The sequence below is a fragment of the Ovis aries genome, chromosome 5 (genome assembly GCF_016772045.2).
Source record: "Ovis aries strain OAR_USU_Benz2616 breed Rambouillet chromosome 5, ARS-UI_Ramb_v3.0, whole genome shotgun sequence".
Lineage (NCBI taxonomy): Eukaryota > Metazoa > Chordata > Mammalia > Artiodactyla > Bovidae > Ovis > Ovis aries.
In genome coordinates this window covers 106,077,366-106,097,246 of record NC_056058.1, presented here as the reverse complement: position 1 = coordinate 106,097,246, position 19,881 = coordinate 106,077,366, and the positions used below count along the sequence as shown (strand labels likewise).

Genomic DNA, 19,881 nt, shown 5'->3' with positions numbered 1-19,881 from the left:
GAGGACATGGCTGGCCTTTCCATCGGCTAAATAATACATGAACATAACTCAGAGATGAAGATGCACCAGAATGTACGAGATTTTCGCAGCAGTGAGATTCATGGCCTTTAAAAATATGTAGAACAAGATGAAACAAATGTTTTCAGGAGATGTTCAGGTGCTCTTTTCTAAAAATAACATACATAACCACAAATCAGTGTTTAAAGCCAGATGGTTAATGAAGGCCAGCCAGGAAACTCCCATAATTCACAGTAATGAGGATGGTAATGAGCTCCCATTATAAACCAAACTGCAGTGCGACACGCTATATCTATTTCAAATAACAGTGATTTGATTGTTTCATATTTTGCAAAGCTCCAAAGCTTAATTTATGGGGAAAAATGTTAGAAAGGCTGATTGATGGAACTAATCATGCCTAATTAGTCAAGTGGAAGGTGGCCTAAATTTTATTAACAAAACCTGTTTGAATGTCAGATATCATCAGAAAGGAAACAATATTCAAATTCAAATGAAAGTAAAGATCTTTCAAAACATGAAGAAAGTCCCGTTACTGTAGTTGAAAAGAAATGTTTTTTTCCTCAACTCTGTGATGTCTTTACTTTCCTAACAGGACTCTAGTATTAGGTAGGTTCTGTTGATCAGAATGCTTTAGGGACTTGGCTGCTATACAAAAATGCCAGAGATTAAATGTCATTTTAGAGTCAGAAACAAACGTGTACTCTAACGCTTAAAGTTCACCTTGATCTCAGACACGTAGTCAGGAAAGGCATTCTCGGTCTCCTAGAGTGACGGGCAGGAGCACACTGCACGGGCAGACTGCTTAATACGATTTCATTGACAGGTTTGCCCTTGAGTGACGTGTCCTGCCGGGCCACCTTCTTGTGAAAGGATGGGATGCTCTGGGTCAAGAACTGAGAAAGCAAGAACTTGATACCCATAATCATTTCCATCTAATGTGAAGTTGGCTGCTCACACATATATGTCTGGAATATAGGCCATTGCAATTGATGGGTCTATTTGATGCTCTGTATTTTTTATGTTATTTTTATTAAACTATTAATGGGTCCTCAGGAATTCTAAGCCACAGTTTTTCCTAAAATGTGACAAGATTTGTAGACAGACATGCTTGGACAAATTCTGATCTTTTTTTAACATTTCTGAATCAATCTCAGTTATATTTACTGAGTATTGGAGTTTTGTTTTCTGATCTGGGAGCAAAAGGACAAAATTGAAGGTGTGAGTACTATATTGAAAACTGAAGACTTACGTAAATTCAGCCCTTCTTCCGCTCCACTCTCCATATGCTGACTCAGCTCAGTTCAGTCGCTCAGTCGTGTCCGACTCTCCACAACCCCGTGGACTGCAGCACGCCAGGCCTCCCTGTCCATCACCAACTCCCGGAGTTCACTCAAACTCATGTCCATTGAGTCCGTGATGCCATCCAGCCATCTCATCCTCTGTCATCCCCTTCTCCTCCTGCCCTCAATCTTTCCCAGCATCAGGGTCTTTTCAAATGTGTCAGTTCTTCACATCAGGTGGCCAAAGTATTGGAGTTTCAGCTTCAGCGTCAGTCCTTCCAATGAACACCCAGGACTGATCTCCTTCAGAATGGACTGGTTGGATCTCCGTGCAGTCCAAGGGACTCTCAAGAGTCTTCTCCAACACCACAGTTCAAAAGCATCAATTCTTTGGTGCTCAGCTTTCTTTATGGTCTAACTCTCACATCCATACATGACCATTGGAAAAACCATAGCCTTGACTAGACGGACCTTCGTTGGCAAAGTAATGTTTCTGCTTTTTAAGATGCTGTCTAGGTTGGTCATAACTTTCCTTCCAAAGAGTAAGCATCTTTTAATTTCATGGCTGCAGTCACCATCTGCAGTGATTTTGGAGTCCAAAAAGATAAAGTCTGTCAGTGTTTCTATTGTTTCCCCATCTATTTGCCATGAAGTGATGGGACCAGATGCCATGATCTTAGCTTTCTGAATGTTGAGCTTTAAGCCAACTTTTTCCACTCTCCTCTTTCACTTTCATTACAAGGTTCTTTAGTTCTTCTTTGCTTTCTGCCATAAGGGTGGTATATGCTGGTATGCCATATGCTGGTAGCCAGGTCTTAACCATCCAGGGAAGAGATTAAAGGTCTCTGGAAATCCTATACCAACTCAACAGGAAGTTCCAAAGAGGCTAACAGCAAAGTTATTGAGTAAATAGGCCAACCAGATCACCCTAAATGAAATTCATAATCTATAAGGCCTGTTAATGCACTCAAAGTGGCCAGTGAACTGTTTAAAATACTACAAAGTATGAAAAGATCATATACGGCAAACATGAGCAGACAATATATATGCATATATAATTATTTATAAAATATTCAAACACATGAGAAGACAACAATACGGTGAGGTATGGTGAGACAAGTGCCGCCAGATATCGGAAGTCAGCATGGAATTTGAAAGACAGAGACCAAGACAGATAGATCTAAAGCAGCTTGGAGACAACGGGCTACTCAGGAAAGAGAAGACCCGGAAATGAGCGCAGAGCAGCTTCAGCGTCTGCAGAGAGAGGAGCGCTCCCGCAACCGACACCAAGGACAGGATACTGGAGAAATAGACTGCAAAGAAGGGCGCTTGCAAATGAAAACTATTACCGCTAAAGATGAAAACTCGGAGTTTTCAGAAGACTCAACAGAAAAGTCAGATAATTGTTGAAGAGTGAAAAGTCAAATGGTGATTAAACCAATAAAAAAATGGAGCAAATGGAAACAATTGTAACTCTAGGTAGAACACAAAGTTGTTCCAGAAAGGAATAATGCTGTCATTTACTACATCTCAGCTAAAAATAAATTCTAAAAATAAAATTTCCGTAGTCATAATAATGTGTGAATATACAATATTTATTTAACCAAAATTGTATATAAATCTACTGGAAGAAAAGGAAACAGAAAGACTGCACCTGTCGAGAGGAGAGAAAAGGAGACGCGAATCTGAACTTCACAGCGAGGAGCCCGCGAAGTGTCAGGACGGGACAGTCGGGAAGCAGCAAGAATGCTCCTGAGAGTCAGGAGGCTCACCGACCACGTCCTGAGATGAAAGTGATTAATTCTGGGGAGAACAGAAGGTGACAAGGCTGGAGCCATGCCGTATTTCCTAGCAAATCTTGTCAGCTACGGGAATCTTGAGATGCGGTATAGGATCAGCCTTAATAAACACGAAACCTAAAAGGAAAGACGGAAGGCAGGAGAAGAGGGCAGCAGGCGATGAGAGAGCTGGAGGGCACGGCCGGTCCAATGAAGGTGGACCCGGGCACACTCCGGGGAGTCTGGCGTGCGGCAGTCTGTGGGGTCACGAAGACTCAGACACGACTTGGCGTCTAAACAACAAACGGGCAAGGGAGGAGGCAAGGGCCGAGGCGGCGCCGGCAGTGCCAGGGAGCGACGGGCAAGGGCGAGGCGGCGCCGCCTCGGGGAGCCACGCGCCCAGGGGAGCGAGGCCGGGCCGAGCGATGCCCAGCGCGTCTCTCTGTCTCCAGCCTCGTCAGCTGGGGAGAGCGGAGTGCGGAGACCGCACGGAGGGCGGCGGCAGGTGACACGGTAGGCTCATCAGGAGGCTGCAGGGTTCTCGGCCTCCAGGCCTGCCGCGCTCCCAGGTCTAGACTCTGCGTCTGCACGGAGGGCGGCCTCGGGCGAGGCGCTGGACTCTGCAAGCCCTGGCCCCTCAGCCGTCGCTCATGGGCTCGTCCTTTCTGTGCTCTTCACCGCGTGTAGCAGAGAGGTTTCTGCAGAACGAGCGCCCAGATGCTTCTTTATAGGTGGTTCCGGCTGCTATTTCCTTTGGTAAATACTCGCTATATTTAAACAAATACGTAAAATACATTTTTGTAGAATAATCTGTTTGGAAACTGATAAGACATGGAGATAGTGCCAAGCAGTCACCATCTCATGAAGCTTTTTACATAAAAACTCAAATATAGCCAAAACGCTTTTTAAATTTCTCTGGAATCACCTTCAAAAGCCAAAATACTTATCAAAAATTTGTTACTAATTTTTAGATTTTGGACATCCATGCTTTTTACCGAAAACTTTGAAAACTACAGAAACATATACAGAATCAATGTTAATCCTGCCACTTAAAAATAATCATAAAAGTTTGGGTATATAATCCAGGTTTTTAAAAATCTATATATCCATATACAAGTTTTAAAAATTTGGAAATACTCTCTATGTTTGGTAACCTGATTTTTTCAATTAATGTTTTATAAACATTTCCCCTCGCTATTAAAATATTATTGTCATTATCATTTTAATGGCTTCATAGTGTTCAACAGATGTACAGCAATTTATTGCCAGGTTTATCTAACGTTTTCTATACTTTGTTTTTATAAATAACACTGTAATCAGTAACCTTGTACATGAACTCTGTGCACATTTATTACAGAGGGGGTAGAATTTTAATTCTTGGAAGTTATTTTAATTTCTAGAGGTAGAATTTCTGGGAAAAAATGAGAATGTGTATTTTTAAAAACTCATTACTACCAAGTTTCTCTTCAGCCGACACTTTAACCAGCAGTCCACATTTCATATTTTTGAATGCGCTCAAAATGGACAAAACCTGACTTTTGAAAGTAAACTCCTCACTGGGCATCACGCGTCCTCCTGTAGATTATAATCTCTTTGAGCTTGGAGACCACTTTTTAAAAGTTCATCTTTTATTACATTCTCTGAAACTTCAAGAAAAATTCGTATTGATGCCCAGTAAGTAAGGCCAGTCGTTAAACTGGGTGATGCTGTGTGAGTCAGAACAGCATGACTGGGAAGCAACAACGCTGTGTGTATTGCCAACAGGCTTTGAGGCACAGCTACATCCTCATTCACGAGCACAGAGAACCCCTGTCGCAGAAGACAAATGGCAGATACGCGGGGTTTATCTGTTTTGTCTGATGGCTTCTTCCAACTGATGGTTGTTTTTTCAGATTATCCAGAGGTGACGCTCATTACAAGAAGTCCCCAAAGAACAGAGCATACAGACAATGACAGAAGTGCACGCTGGTTGGTGTCGTTTCAGACGCGAATGAGACAAAATTGAAGTGAGTATACAAACAGAGATGAATAAAGTAAACCTCAGTGAACAGCCTCAGGGAAAAATAAGGATGAATTTCGCTGCTGTTTTAAATTCTCCTTTATTGAAAAACAGCCCAATTGGATTCTAAAAGTAGCTTGCAAGAAGAGCTTCCTTCAACTGCTGTCTAAAAGTGCTATTCAAAAATTGTTCTCAACACAGAGAGGGGTATTCACAGCGCTGGCACGTAGGCAGGACAAACAAAGCTTGAGTGACACCTTTCCAGCCCAGGGAGGAGGTAGCTGGAAGTCAGACACAGCTGCTACAGATGACCTACATCAGGTCTCCGTGTAAAAGGCCAATTATCTCCCCAGGTTCACTGGAAATGGGGTCCTGCTCCCTAGAAACCTGTGCAGCCTCTGAAATGCCCTGGAGTTTCACCTTGGCGGCCTCTCCGACTAAGGGCGTCATTAGTGACTCACCAGGGGCGCTCCCTCTCAGCGGGGAAGCACGGAGACTTTCTTCCATCGCTGGTAACGTCTGTCTTTCATCCAACATGACTGCCTCCTGGGTCAAGCCCGCCTAGGGGACTACTGAAAGAACCCAGGGTCGCACCTTGGTGGAAAGGAGAAAGCGGCTGGTTTCCGTGCCTTCTGCACCGGCAGAGTAATGCAGCCTGCACATCCTGAACTGTTTCCAAGACGAACATGCAGTTCAGTTCAGTTCAGTCGCTCAGTCGTGTCTGATTCTTTGCAACCCCATGGACTGCAGCATGCCAGGCCTCCCTGTCTATCACCAACTCCCAGAGTTTACCCAAACTCATGTCCATTGAGTCAGTGATGCCACCCAACCATCTCATCCTCTGTCATCCCCTTCTCCTCCCATCTTCAATCTTTCCCAGCATCAGGGTCTTTTCAAATGTGTCAGGTCTTCACATCAGGTGGCCAGAGGATTGGAGTTTCAGCTTCAGCATCAGTCCTTCCAATGAACACCCAGGACTGATCTCCTTTAGAATGGACTGGTTGGATTTCCTTGCAGTCCAAGGGACTCTCAAGAGTCTTCTCCAACACCACAGTTCAAAAGCATCCATTCTTCAGCACTCAGCTTTGAATTCGGCGCTCAAACATGCAGAGAGAGGCTTAAAGGGTGTTTCCCATACCGTCTTTAAACCTCTGTGGCTCCAGTTGAGATCTCTGAATTAGGTAAAATTTGGTCCCGCCGTCAAAATTGTGAAGAGGACAACGTTTTCACTCAGTTTTAAAAAAAAACCCAAGAGAGCCTCAGTATTTCCTGCAGTTCAGGAGCCACACTAGGCGCTCCCCACTTCCTAGCTCATTTGAATCTGACGATGTTCCAGGGGCGTTCGCTACCTCCTCCCACTCTAACAAATGAAGGGAAGGACCTAACAGACGGGAAGCAATATATCCAAAGTTAACCAGTCAGCAAATGGCAAACCCAAAGTGTGAGCTTCTGTCTTATTAATTCTTAAACCTCTTTTCATGGCTTCTCCCCATTTCTATTTCTTTCTTGGTGTTCCCTCTTTTCTGAGCTCTTCGTATTCAAACTGATTTTCAACCCGCTGTCATGTTAGAAGGGATTTAATGATATCATTTTAACATATAGGTAATAATATGACTTTTAGTTTTGGTGGCACTTGAGCAGGGAGAAACCATAGGATGAAATTTCAGTGACGAAATGCTGGGTGAGTGACAGTTTGATGCAGGATGCATTTTGAGATTATAGTCTCGGAAAAAGAGGCTGAAGTTTCTAGTGGGACACTCTAAGTCTCAGTTCTATCAGATCCTGAAGTCAGGGACTACGTGTTTTTGTCCATCTCTGTTACAGAGACATGGACAAGACGCGCTTGAAAAATATCTTCTGAGGAGAATGATGAAAACCTGTTGGGGTTTCAGGGAAAAAACACACCTGAAGGAGATGAGAGCAGCATCAGGGCTCTGCTGTATGAATGTCGGGATGACTTGCATCTTTTTCCAGCCTCTCAAAGTTATCGCTATAAACATAAAACTACGTCTCCCCCTTTCAACCCTTAACTCATTGACGTGAACACTCGGCATAATTGAGTAATGGAAATAAGACATTTTTCTTGTCACTAGTTAAAGAAAATGTGTTACTAGTCTTCTTTGAGTATATGTTTTGATAATGCTGAGAGAAATTGTGAGTTAGAAGGAAAAGAAAAACTATTTTTTCCCTGAGTTTGTATAGAAAAATTGGTAGCTCAGAACTTGTGTTGAATAGGCAATTGACAAGTCTACAGGGCAGGTATTCAGCACCCATAAAAAAGAACACTTGAGACCTGAGCCAGCTGAGAGTGCCTGGTTATCATCCTCAACAATCAAAACAAACCTCCACTGAGCATCTAGCATGTATAAAAATATAATCTAGGCAGAGGAAAAATAAAAAGTAGGAGATCTTAAAATCTATTTTGGGTGGCAGACTATGCCTATTCATCCACCTACACGTTAAAAGTGATCAAAGCAAAGTGAATGTCTTGCATAAATGACCTCATTTTATCCCGCATCTCCATGACGTTACATAATTATCCTCACCTATGAAGGTTAATCTCTTCTTTCACCTTTTAACTTTCTTTCCCAGCATGGAAATAAAACTAGGGTTTATCACAATGATTAAAAAATAACTATGTAAATTTTAAGAATCTTTTCATTTGAGGTAATTTCAGGCTTAGAGAAGAATTGAAAAATAGTACCGATTTCCCACTATTCATTCAACTTCCCTTGATGTTAACAGCTTACTCAACCAAAGAGGTGAGGGTGGTGGTGCTGGTAGTTTAGTGGCTAAGTCGTGTCTGGCTCTTTGGCACCCCATGGACTGTACCCCGCCAGGCTCCTCTGGCCACGGGCTTTCCCAGGCAGGAATACAGAAGTGGGTTGCCAGTTCCTTTTCCCAGGGACCTTCCTGACCCGGGGATCAAAGCATGTGTCCTGCAAGTTCGTTGCCACTGGGTCACCCAGGAAGCCAGATGAAGCGGCAGAGAGTGCTGATCTCGAAACTAGGGAGCTGCCCCGGTACACTGCTGTGAAGCAAGGACGTCTGCAGACTGCCTCAGCCCTTCTAAAGTGTCCTTCCTCTGTGTCCCAAGGTCTCGCTCACGCTGGTCAGGCATCCCTCGCTCCAGTCTCTGACAGTTCCTTCATCCGTGGTTGTCTCTCGTTAAAGTTAGGCTTTTGAGGAGTACGGGTCAGTTACTTTGTAGGTCGTCCCTCAGTTTGGGTGTGTTTCATGTCTTCTCAGGCTTTGACTGGGTTTATGCGTTATTAGAAGGAATATCACAGAAGCGGTGTGCCCCTCACCACTGTGTCGTACCAGGGGTGGCTAATCTGGATATGTCTTACTATTGCCGAGATTAATCTCAGATAAGGTTATGCCTGCCCAATTTCCCCACCGCAAATCTACTATTTTCCCCTTTGTAACTAACAAGTATTTTATATAATAAAATATATTTTGAAATTATTCAAACGTCTTAATTTATTCTTAAATTTCACCCACTAAGGAACTCACTTTTGAAGAAAAGGCACATGGAATCCAGGTACAGGAGAACTCTACTAGTGAAATCAAAAGCCAGACTAGACTGGTGGCCGTTATGATCATCCTAGAGGATCTTAGAAATGCTAAGCACGAGCATATGAAACAAAAGCACCCTCAAAAAGGCATAAAGAGTAAAGCAATTTACCATTAATACCCCCCAAAAAAACCTTCTCTTTTCAGTAATTCAAGGACAGAGATAAAATAAAGAGATAAAATATGAAGAGAAATAGGAGGAATTCCAGACAGATTCTGTAGTTTTCAGAGGTACATTCTTATTTGTATTTCTTAACTCATTTTCAGTAAGTTATATGGTTCACAGATGAAATAAAAATCATATTTCCAGTATTCCTTAGATCATAAAGAGCCATGGAGTTTGGGGTTTCTGAGTCTTAAACTTTGGAAGACTATTGAATGCTTCTTGTTGAAAATCATTTTATTAATTTTCCTTCAGCATGCTTATAACATTTCAAAATCTTTATTCAAGTTACATTGTAAAACATGCCTTCCGAATTATTTCTGTATCAACTTTCCTAGCCGTAAGATGCAAAAAGGCTCTTGAATCCTGTCTTTGTAGAATTGATTTGCCCTCCAATAGTCCCAACAGCATTAACTCGAGCATATACCAAGGAACATTACTATTATATGGTTCATCATACCAAAAAAAAAAAAAAAAGCAGTTTGAAGCTAATTGATGTAAAATACAAAAATACCTATATTCTTAATGAAACAATTATGTATTGTTTTTTTCTGATTCAGTAATGACATCAATGGCCAATATATATTCAGCACTTTTTATGTGCCAGGGACTAATCCAGTTCCATGGATTACCTCATTTAACTGTCACTTCATGAGATGTCAAAAATTATGAAGGATTTGAGATGTTTACCCTATTCGGAAATTAATAAAATAGCCTCCCATAGTTTAATAGATGCTGGTGGAACACATAAGACTCCTGGGTCAGAGACAAAGGACTTCATTACCCCCAGAGACAGCAAAAACCAGAGTGGCAGCGTTTCCCTGGGCCAGTCCTCCAAGCCCCGGCCCCACGGGTCAACACGAAGAACACACAGTGGGCCACATCGTGGAAGAGGAGCCCTGAGTTCAGGAAACCGGAGTCGTCTAAAACAGACAGCAGGCTACTCTTTGCTCCAAAGGGAGGGACTGTCACTGTCTTTTAAGGGTATTTGCTGTACCGACATCCTGGAACAGTTTGTCTAGAACCAAGAAAGGCATTCTGTGCCTATACTTTGGGACATGTAGAAATGCAGGATGCTCAGGGATTATCTCACAGCATGATGAAAAATTAAAAAGCAAAGACATTACTTTGCCAACAAAGGTACATCTAGTCAAAGCTATGGTTTTTCCTGCGGTCATGCATGGGTGTGAAAGTTGGACCATAAAGAAAGTTGAGAGCAGAAAATTGATGCTTTTGAACTGTGGTGTTGGAGAAGACTCTTGAGAGTCTCTTGGACTACAGGAGATCCAACCAGTCCATCCTAAAGAGAATCAGTTCTAAATATTCATTGGAAGGACTGATGCTGAAGCTGAAACTCCAATACTTTGGCCACCTGATGCGAAGAACCGACTCATTTGAAAAGACCCTGATGCTGGGGAAGATTGAAGGCAGGAGCAGAAGGGGACGACAGAGGATGAGATGGTTGGACGGCATCACTGACTCGATGGACATGAGTTTAAGTAAACTCTGGGAGTTGGTGATGGACAGGGAGGCCTGGTGTGCTGCAGTCCTTGGGGTCGCAAAGAGCCGGACATGACTGAGTGACTGAACTGAGCTGAGCAGATGATGAAGGTGCTATCATTATTCTGCTTACGTGTGAAGAACCCGAAGCTTAGAAGGAACTGTACGAATTTAAGGAGCCATTCAAAGAGTGGGTTGGGTATAAAGGTGCTCCCAAGGGAAGTTTTCTGGAGATGTTTTGAAAAATAAATTGTGCTTCCTGTCTGTGATGTCACTCTTAAAAAGTAAATCTTAACTTCCGAATACAATTGCACTTCTACTTTGCTTGAGAAAGTATGTCACAATAGAGAAAAAACTGGAGCCCTGAAGTCAGGTTGCGTCAAGCTGGAATTTTAGCTCAATAGTTACTAACCCCTCTGAGACTGTTTTCTCCTCTGTGAAACAGGAATGCCTTGTAGAGCCATCGTGGCAATTAAATGAAGTCACGGGTGTGAGGTTCCCAGAACCAAATCCTGGCACATACTAAGTGTTCAACAACAGAGAGCAATAACGGTGCCTTGTGAGATGGTTGTAAGCAAAGTCCTCTTCACTTCTGTTACTCTCAGAATTGGGAGAATCCAGCAATCAAATCAGGAGACGCAAACAGCAGCCTCCTTGGTAGGGCACGCAGCCTGTTGCCTGCGTAGGCTGCCTTAAGGGGCCTTGGAGACACCGCTTTCCAGTGGACATTCGTGACTGACATGCTGGCCTCAGCCTAGGCTCCAGACAGGCGTGCACGGTGACCTTGGAAAGCCCTGGGTTCACAGTGGGCAGAGTCCACATTGGCTAAGTCATCGCGTCCATCCACACCGAGCTGCAGGGCAGGAGCTGGTGATCGCGGCCCTCCGCGGGACCAACCTCAGGTTCCCCGGCTGCCGAAAGAGCCCCACCCCCGAGAGCCGGGGATTCACTAGATTTAATGCGGACGAGCTAGAAAGTGTGGTGACTGTAGAGCAGCTCATCCCAGAGGGCTGTGGGGTCAGACTCCCCCCCGACCGTGGCCTCTGGACAAACGCCAGCCCTGCACTCGTGAGAGCCTTGGGGCCGACCCTGCTTAATCACGCCCGCCAAGGCACCCTACTTCCTGTCCAAAAAAACCAGAAGGGTTTTAAGTCCTGTTTTTCCATGTAAAAGCTTTTTCAGGCATTGGAGGTGTGTCATATTGAATGCAACTTTTTTCGTTGAAAGATTAATTTTAAACATGGGGTGAAAACTCTTTAGCTGTCAAAGCATTAGCTTTCAGCATTAGAATGGATGTTGTTCTTTTAAAAGTTCTCTTGATATTTCTTTAATGACTCGGAGCAGGAAAGCTTGTCATTTTCCCTAAACCAATGTGAATAAAATACCAATGTATGGTGAAAGTCAGAGCTGGGAGGAGCTCAGTAATCTACATTTCCCGTAACGTGTGCCCCACTGACCAGCTCACATGGCCCCGTGACTACATAGGGAGCTGGGCTGTGCCAGAGACAGCTCTGTTGATCTTTTATCCATCCACGTGCAGAGGTATTGGAAGATGAAATTGCGTTTTACATTCACTTAAAAGTTATGCCACAGCCATCAGATAAAAGCAAGAATAATTGCCTGCTCAGTGGGCAGGCTGCTACAGAGGCGGAAGCACTCATCAAACAGCGGTGTTTCCAGCTTTGGCAGATGGAGCATCACATTCTTTGGTGAGTTCCTCCACCCTGTAAAATTTAATGATTTCCCCTCCCTGCGGATTGCTGAACAAATTGTTGTCCACAATGGCTTGATGTTGATTTGCTTTCTAAAGCCTCTCAACTTTAACTAATAGTTGCAATCCAAATTAACAATAACCAAGGAAGTATGGAAATTATGGGTGCATTCTGGTAGTTCACTTCAAACTAAGCTTGTTATCTGCATGAAATACAACCTTGCCTCCATGAATAATTCTCAAAAACGTCGAATTTAAAATGAGCGCTGGGTAGGATAAACAGTAGTTGAATAATACTTAAACTCCACCATCTGGTATTCCAGTATTTTAATGTGAGCTGAATTTCTTTTATTAGGTGTTTATTTGTGATTCTTTCAGTATGGATTCTTTTCTTATGCAGAGCAAGCTCCACAAATTGGAGAGTAGTAAGAGTTATGATGCAGGACAATTTTTCTTTATAGTAATTCTCTTAAAGAGAAACACAATCTCAGAATCTCAACCATTTCCCAAAAGATAAACTAGAAGAAATTTGCCTTAATTCAGAGCCCTTATTTGTAAGACTCCTTAAGGTCGGTGAGTGTAGTGAGAGGGAGAGAGCTGTTCAGGTGCTAGGAAAAAAAAGGACAGCGTATGGCAAAGCATTAATGACGAGAAACAAAGGTGCAAGATGATTAGTAGTAGGAGACACAGGGCAGGATAAAGAAAAGAAATGACAGATATGTAGTGATAATCTTTCGGGGGAAAATAGGAAAATAAGATAAAGAATTTTTGAAAAATGGAATGGGTATCATCAAAGGAAGATTTAATGGGCTTATTTTGCTGAAAAGACAAATCAATCAATGTTATTGCCCCAAAAATGTTATACTAAAGTATTCCAGTGACTTAAGGTGAAATTTGCAAGAGAATAATTTTTCTCCTTTCTGATGTGAGAAATACGATAAAAGGTACAGAGGACGCAGAAAACCGTAATGATGACATGTACATAGCTCCTGACTGTTTACCGAACACGTTCACACGCATGATTCCCTTTGACAGACACGAAGCTCTGCACAAGCTGGGTAAGAACTGCTCTTATCACCTCTCTACACTTCACCAACAGGCTCACCTGAGGAGCGACAGTATCTTAAAGTCAGTTTTATTTTTCAAAACCGTCAACTTTGTTTATTTTTCTAATCAGCACGAACCAAAGTGGGCTACTCTGGGTGTGTTCCAAGTAGTATCATGGTCTGCTTGAAATGTGGCTGCCTTCTAACCCAGAGTTCGGTTCTTGCTGACACGGCCCCACCTGCGGAAGCCTGACTCTGCGCCAGCCGAAGCAGCCTCTGTGAGTAGGCCCTTAGCTGCTCTACGCAGCGTCCCCCGACCTGGCATGGGTAGAGCACTTCAAGTCTGGCAGAGTTCTCTTTCGCATCCGTGATCTCACTCAGCGTTCACAGCAACTCTGTGAAGCTGACATTGCTCTTTTCTAAACTAGAGAAAATTTAAATTCGCACCTGGTAACTGGTCCGCCCTGCAGCATGCTGATAAATGCTAGAGATAGGTCTCCACTCAAGGTCTTCAGCTGTGAGACCTGGGGTTGGGTTGGTTGCTCTCTTCGCTTTCTATCTTCCCTCTGTTCAAAGACTGCCTGGGAGAATCTATTGTTGTTTACATATCACTAGTATTTTACTGGTGAATTGTATAATGACTCGAATAAAGAAGACAGAAACTTCTAGCTATGCAAGGACTTCCTGACACCTCCTGTCTGTATGTGGTGGGAAGGATAAAAGATGAACCAAACCTTTCTCCACCCTAAGGGTGCGTGCTCTGGCTTGGGGCATCATAAATGAATATCCAGAAAGTCTCCGCAAGTGCGCTCAGAGTCAGGCTGGGCAGGTGACCTTCACTCTTAAGCCACAGGATTGGCTTAAACACTCAGGGACTAAAGCAGTGAAGCAGAAGAATAGTAACCCAGATCTTACGTGCTGTCTACACTGCTAGCATGCCTCTTCTCCTCCGGAAAGATGCTGGAATGTATCTTCTTATAAGTGATGATGATAATATTGTCATCTTTCTTATTGTGCAGGGTCAGTATAGCCCTTCTAGCAAAATTAAGTTAGGCAAAATTCATTCAGTACCTGAAATGTGATGCGCATGTATTCGAGTCCAGAAAGAATCACAAATACGGAGAAGATGTAGAGTTCAGGCATTAGCTGTGCTTCGTGGGGGTGAGGGTGGGAGGAAGGGATAGTTGGAAGTTTGAGATCCACACGTGTGCACCGCTGTCTTTAAAGTGGGCAACCGACGCGGACCCACTGTGTGGCGCAGGGAGCTCTGCTCGGTGTGACGCGACAGTCTGTAAGGAAAGCGGTCGGGGTCGGGGGGGACTGATCCGCGTGTATGAAAGGCGAGTCACTCTGCTCGGCACCTGAAACCACCACCACGTTGCTAATAAGCCATACGCCAACATAAAAAGTTAAAAAACAAAAAGCAAATTAAAAGACACCTTTGTCTTCAAAGTAATCTTCTTCTGTTTTGCTGAGTCTTTATCAAGATCTGCCAAAAAGTCATTCAAGTGACCCGTTCAAATTTTTCTTCCTCTTAACTTTTAAAAGTACTAAAGTGAGTCATTGGAATGAATGAAAGGCAAAAGAGCAGAATGGAAAAAGCCAGAAGCAGAAGATCAAGACTCTTAGCCTCTAACTAAGTGAGATCTGACAAGTTCTCTACTACCCGTGACTGCGCGGTGTCACTAAGGTGTGCCTTGTGAGGCGTTTCCTCAGGGGCAACCGATCTGCTCTTTCCTGCAGAGCTTGTAACAGGGCACACGACGCATATTTTCTCCATGAAACAAGCAAGCAGGACGTCAGAGCAGATCTCGGAAGATGCTGAGAGCTGGACGCTGGGTAGTGGATCGCCCTGCCAGCAGCCAGTAAGTAATGTGTGTGCGTCAGTCCTGAACACTCTTCATTCAGATCGCAGCCCTGCATCAAACTTCAGGCAACAGTGTAAGACGAAGGAGGCCCCACGCAAGAAGGAAATTATAACAATGCAGCTTGCAATACAGTTTCATTTCAAAAACCATTTTTCATATAAACTGGTATCCAAAGTGCTTTACCAAATAAAATAGTACAAGAAAGTGGACAGCATGTGGTATAAATTACAGAAAACAGTGGTGCGAGGGTATCATATGTGGAACAAATTAAAGCGTTAAGCGCAGGGGGCAGAGCGTGAAGAGGCCCCATGAGGTGCGGAATTTTAGAGGAGGCTTCAGAAACGTGCACGCTGATAAGAAAGCCACTGTCCCCCAACTTGAATTTTTAAAATGAAGTATTAATACTTATCATTCTCTTTTCCTAATACCATTCTCTCTTTGTGCAATGCTTTAACCTGTCGGTTTTATACAGCTGAATTTGTGGATGCTTAGCTTGACTATTGCAATAAACCAGAAAGAAGGAGGGGTTCTGTGTGAAGAATCAAAGAACCCCCAAAATGGGCTGATTGTCCAGAAGTGGCAAACGTACGCGTGGCAGAAATCCTCTCCCGGGCGTTTATGGCAGGGTCTAAGTACTTCAAGGCTCTTATCTGTTCTTCCAAATAAATCCGAATATGTTCACTGGGAAACATTAACTACCATAACTCAAATCACATGTCCGTACCTGATTGCACAGCGTCTGGCTTGTCATCCTAGTTTTTCAGAAATTAAAAGGAATTTTGGTCATCACAACAGATGAGTCTTTAGAGGAACGCCAGCCTGAACTTTCTTTCCTCTGGGTCTTTGCCCTCTGTTCATTCTTGTCCATTTAGAACGCTTTTCACCCTTTCTCCAAGGATTCGTTTTATTTTTCGTGGCCTAACTTCAGGGACAGCTCCTTCAGGGCGCCGCCTCTGATCTTTCCTTCCTGTCTTCTCCAAGCTACCCTGACATTTCACCTGATTTCTCTTTCTGTTGTTTACCCTTCAGTGAGTTAGCAGGTACTAGCTGCTGCTCATTTGGTAGAACTTTGTAAAGACGTAGGCCCAGAATCGGGTCTGTTAGCTGGCAAGGCATGATGACCCTAAGCCCACGGGTTAAAAGATTGCCAAATCACGGACTTAAAAAGAAATAGCCAGCAATTTCTCAACAGTCATAGAAAGGGTCATCCCTGGGATCCTAGGATAACATGTTTCTCTTCCTGGAACAAAGGGATGTTTACTTTCCTGCAGGTGTCTGTCTGTGAGACAGAGTGACTTTTAAAGCTGTTTGCTCAGTGACCTTGTGGACTCTCGATCCAGACTTGGCTTCAGCTTTGGGCAGAGCCTCCCGGTGGCCCTGGGGCAGGGGGGCGGGGCTGACCTTGGCTTCCTCAGCCTTTGCAAGCTCAGCACCTCTCAGGCGCTGAAAGGCTGGACCTTTCTCCTGCGTATTGCTTTTTCTTATCTCTTTTTCAAGAACATTTGAAAAAAACCATGGGAAAAACAACAATCCCAGTCCAGGGCTGCACAGAGAAGAGAGCCTGTGAGTTCTGTCTCTGTAATCTGTGTTTAGTAAAGGAGTTCACGTTTCCTAACTTATTTTCCTAAAACCATGGTGTGTGTGCGCACACACACACACGCGCACACACACACACGCTCTCCATCTTTTTTCTGTTAAGGACTCTCTGATCCTCACTCTCTCGGTTTCTTGGACACGGGAATGGGCAGCACAGGACGTGTCCTCCCCGCAGGCCTTGGTCCATGAGTGTATAGAGTTTCAGAGTCACGTCACGGTGTGTGTACAGCCTTCTGCGCTCCCTCTGACATTTACTGAAAACCGTAAGCACTAATTCAGTGTTGCTGCACAGCCGTTGTAATTCAGGGTAGAGAGTGTGGGTGTCTAACAGGCCTGGGGGCATATCTTACCTCTGTCATTTAGTAATTGTATTACCTGGGGTGAGTAACCTCTCTGGGAATCACCTTGGCCCTAAAATAGGGTTGACAATATCTGCCTTGTACTGTCAGAAGTGTGTTCTGGGATGCAGTCTTAATGCTAGACCTCTATTAAATGTCCAATACATTTTGACTAAAAATAACCCTCAGAAAATAGCAATGTTTAAGTGGTATAGCATCCCATCATATAGAAAATGAATGTTACTTTTGAACTACAGCCACTTGAACACACGATCAGATTCTTATCGTGTACCCACAGTCTCTCTGAATTCCAATTTCACATTTGGTCACATAAACGGATATCAAATCATTGTGTTGTACATCTTAAACTTGCACAGAATTTCATGTCAAATCCAGGTCAACGAGGCTGGAAAAGTGATTCCAGCTTCAGCCACTTGAGTGTGATGCCCACCCCTTGCCCGCGTGCAGCGGCCCCTCCAGCGACAGCTCGCTCATGTGGGAATGTGCTCGTTTCCGCGCATCCCCCTGTGCCCCTTCCCTCCTTCATGCTGGGTACACGCTGCTCCTAACAGACATACCCGCCTGCTGGCATTTGTGTTTGCATTGAGAATGTTCATGGGCTCGTCCCTAGGTGTTTTCACGTGATGTGAAGTGGTTTCAGAATGTTTGCATAACAGAGAAATAAGCGGTTACGCACCCAGTAGATGAATAGAGAGGCTTTTCAGTGATCAAACGTGTTAATGAGGAAGTTGTCAAACTTCACAGGTTCAGTTTGAATCCTCCTGTTATTTGTGAAACCAGGGAAACAGGAAGAATGAATTTGACTGATCACTGTAGATAGGGGGGCTTTGGTCGGAAAGTTATTTCTTTTTAATTACTAACGCTCTGTAAATAAATAAAGAGCCCTGATTTATATATAAATTTTTCATATTAATATCTGTAAATACGATTGGTCTTTGTGGTAATTAAAGAGTGAGCAGTGAAACTTTACCAGGTTAGGCTTTGTTTTGTTTTGCAGAGAGGAGTGTTATGGTTGGGCAAAGATCTTAACTGTCATCTCCAGAATCCACTTTTGCAAATTTGAGTAGAAGGGAGCTGGTGAGACGATATTAGACGGTTCACAGGATGTCTGGTGGGGCCACAGGATCCAACTAGAAATCTGCACGTCCATGAACAGCAGCCAATCGCTCCTTTTCTGAGCAGCAATACCAGATTCTAGCACTTGGCACCTGAGATGCTCAGAACAGGAGTCCAGAAGCACTGCCACCCCCAGCCCCCAGAGCGGGACCCTCCCACCTGCTGGCTTCCTAGGAACACCTGCCTCCTCACCTGCTCCCTCCAGCTCTGTCTCCGGATAGCTGGGCCAGGGGAAGCTAGGTCATGCCTGCCCCCTAATGCAGGGAGTCTGGGATTGCAGGCTTGCCGGCTTCCTCTGGGAAGGTGGGACATATAAGGCAGGAAATTATCGTAATATGAAGGAAGTGCTTAAACGTGCAGGGAGCTCGAGTGATGAGTATACATCACGGGCCCAGGCATTTGCGTGTTCTGTGTGTACTGACTGCGGATTTCTGGCCCTGGGGAGAAACTCCCCGCTGCCAAGTATGTTTCAGCTCTCTGGAGATGGACTCCGCATTCCTCAGTTCCCAGATGGTTCAGACCCTTTGCTGCCTCGAACAAAACGTGCCACTCGTGAAACACGTACCCTGCTTCCTCCGTTCCTTCCCTCACGGGCATGCTCAGTGTTCATGTAGGGTATTGTGGCGATGAAGGTAAAACTGATTTTACAAAGTGTGTGTGTCGCCGCATTGGACATCACATGTTGCCATGTAGCGGCTTATGACCTCACCTCTGGTTTATGGTGTATCCAGTGGTTGGATAACTGTGGTTGGATAGTGAAAGTCACTCAGTCGTGTCCGACTCTGTGTGACCCCATGGACGCTATAGTCCATGGAACTCTCCAGGCCAGAATACTGGAGTGGATAGCCATTCCCTTCAATCCAGGGATCGAACCCAGGTCTCCCGCTTTGCAAGGAGACCTCTCTTTACTTGTGAGCCACAAGGGAAGCCCATGGTTGGATAATATAATATATATCCAGTTATAAGTAATTTAGCAAAAGAAAAAGGAGTGAGCTGTTTCTTAGAAATGTGATGGCGTAAGAGGGAAACAGGGTGGACGGGTAAGGCAACTAAAAACTGTCTCATAATACAAGAGAGTGTATAATCACAGCTTAATTAGGCAAGTGGCCCTCAGGCAGAATGCTGATCAGCCACTCTAAGTGGGTAAATAGTGACCGGCGTGGCCAATGTTTCCAAATAATAACTATAGAGCCGTTATATGGGAGGAAAACAAATCTGTCCTTCAGTGATATATTTAGAAACTTTATCAGTCCTTGACATTTGTAGCTGAGAAGGATTCAATCTGTTTTGTTAAGTTTAATTGTAGGCCAAATAATTAGTGTATGTAGAGAATTCATGAAGATATGCCAATATGATATCAACAAGAGATGGATAACTGATGTTACTAACGATGAGTTTCTCACTGAACCATCTATATGCCCTGAAAATGCTCTAATACTGCTTAATATATTTTATAATGTCTTTTAAAATTATAAATATAGTATGTTTATTAAAGAAAATTTAGAAATATAGATAAGCAAAAAAAGGGGGCGTGGGAACCCAGAAAACATCTCATCTTGTGATTTTATTTGCTTTGTTGTTGTTGAGTCTCTAAGTCTTATCTGACTCTCTGCGACCCCATGGATTGCAGCACGCCAGGCCTCTCTGTCCAACTCCCGGAGTTCACTCAAACTCACGTGCATTGAGTTGGTGATACCATCCAACCATCTCATCCTCTGTCACCTCCTTCTCCTCCTGCCCCCAATCTTTCCCAGCATCAGAGTCTTTTCTGATGAGTCAGCTCTTCACATCAGGTGGCCAAAGTATTGGAGTTTCAGCTTCAGCATCAGGCCTTCCAATGAACACCCAGGACTGATTTCCTTTAGAATGGA

The 19,881-nt window shown here is 43.9% G+C and overlaps 1 pseudogene; it reads left to right on the top strand.

Annotated features, from left to right (window-relative positions):
- The first annotated feature begins 10,921 nt into the window (after positions 1-10,921).
- Positions 10,922-11,028, top strand: LOC114115076 (small nucleolar RNA SNORA70; annotated as a pseudogene).
- The last annotated feature ends 8,853 nt before the right edge of the window (positions 11,029-19,881 follow it).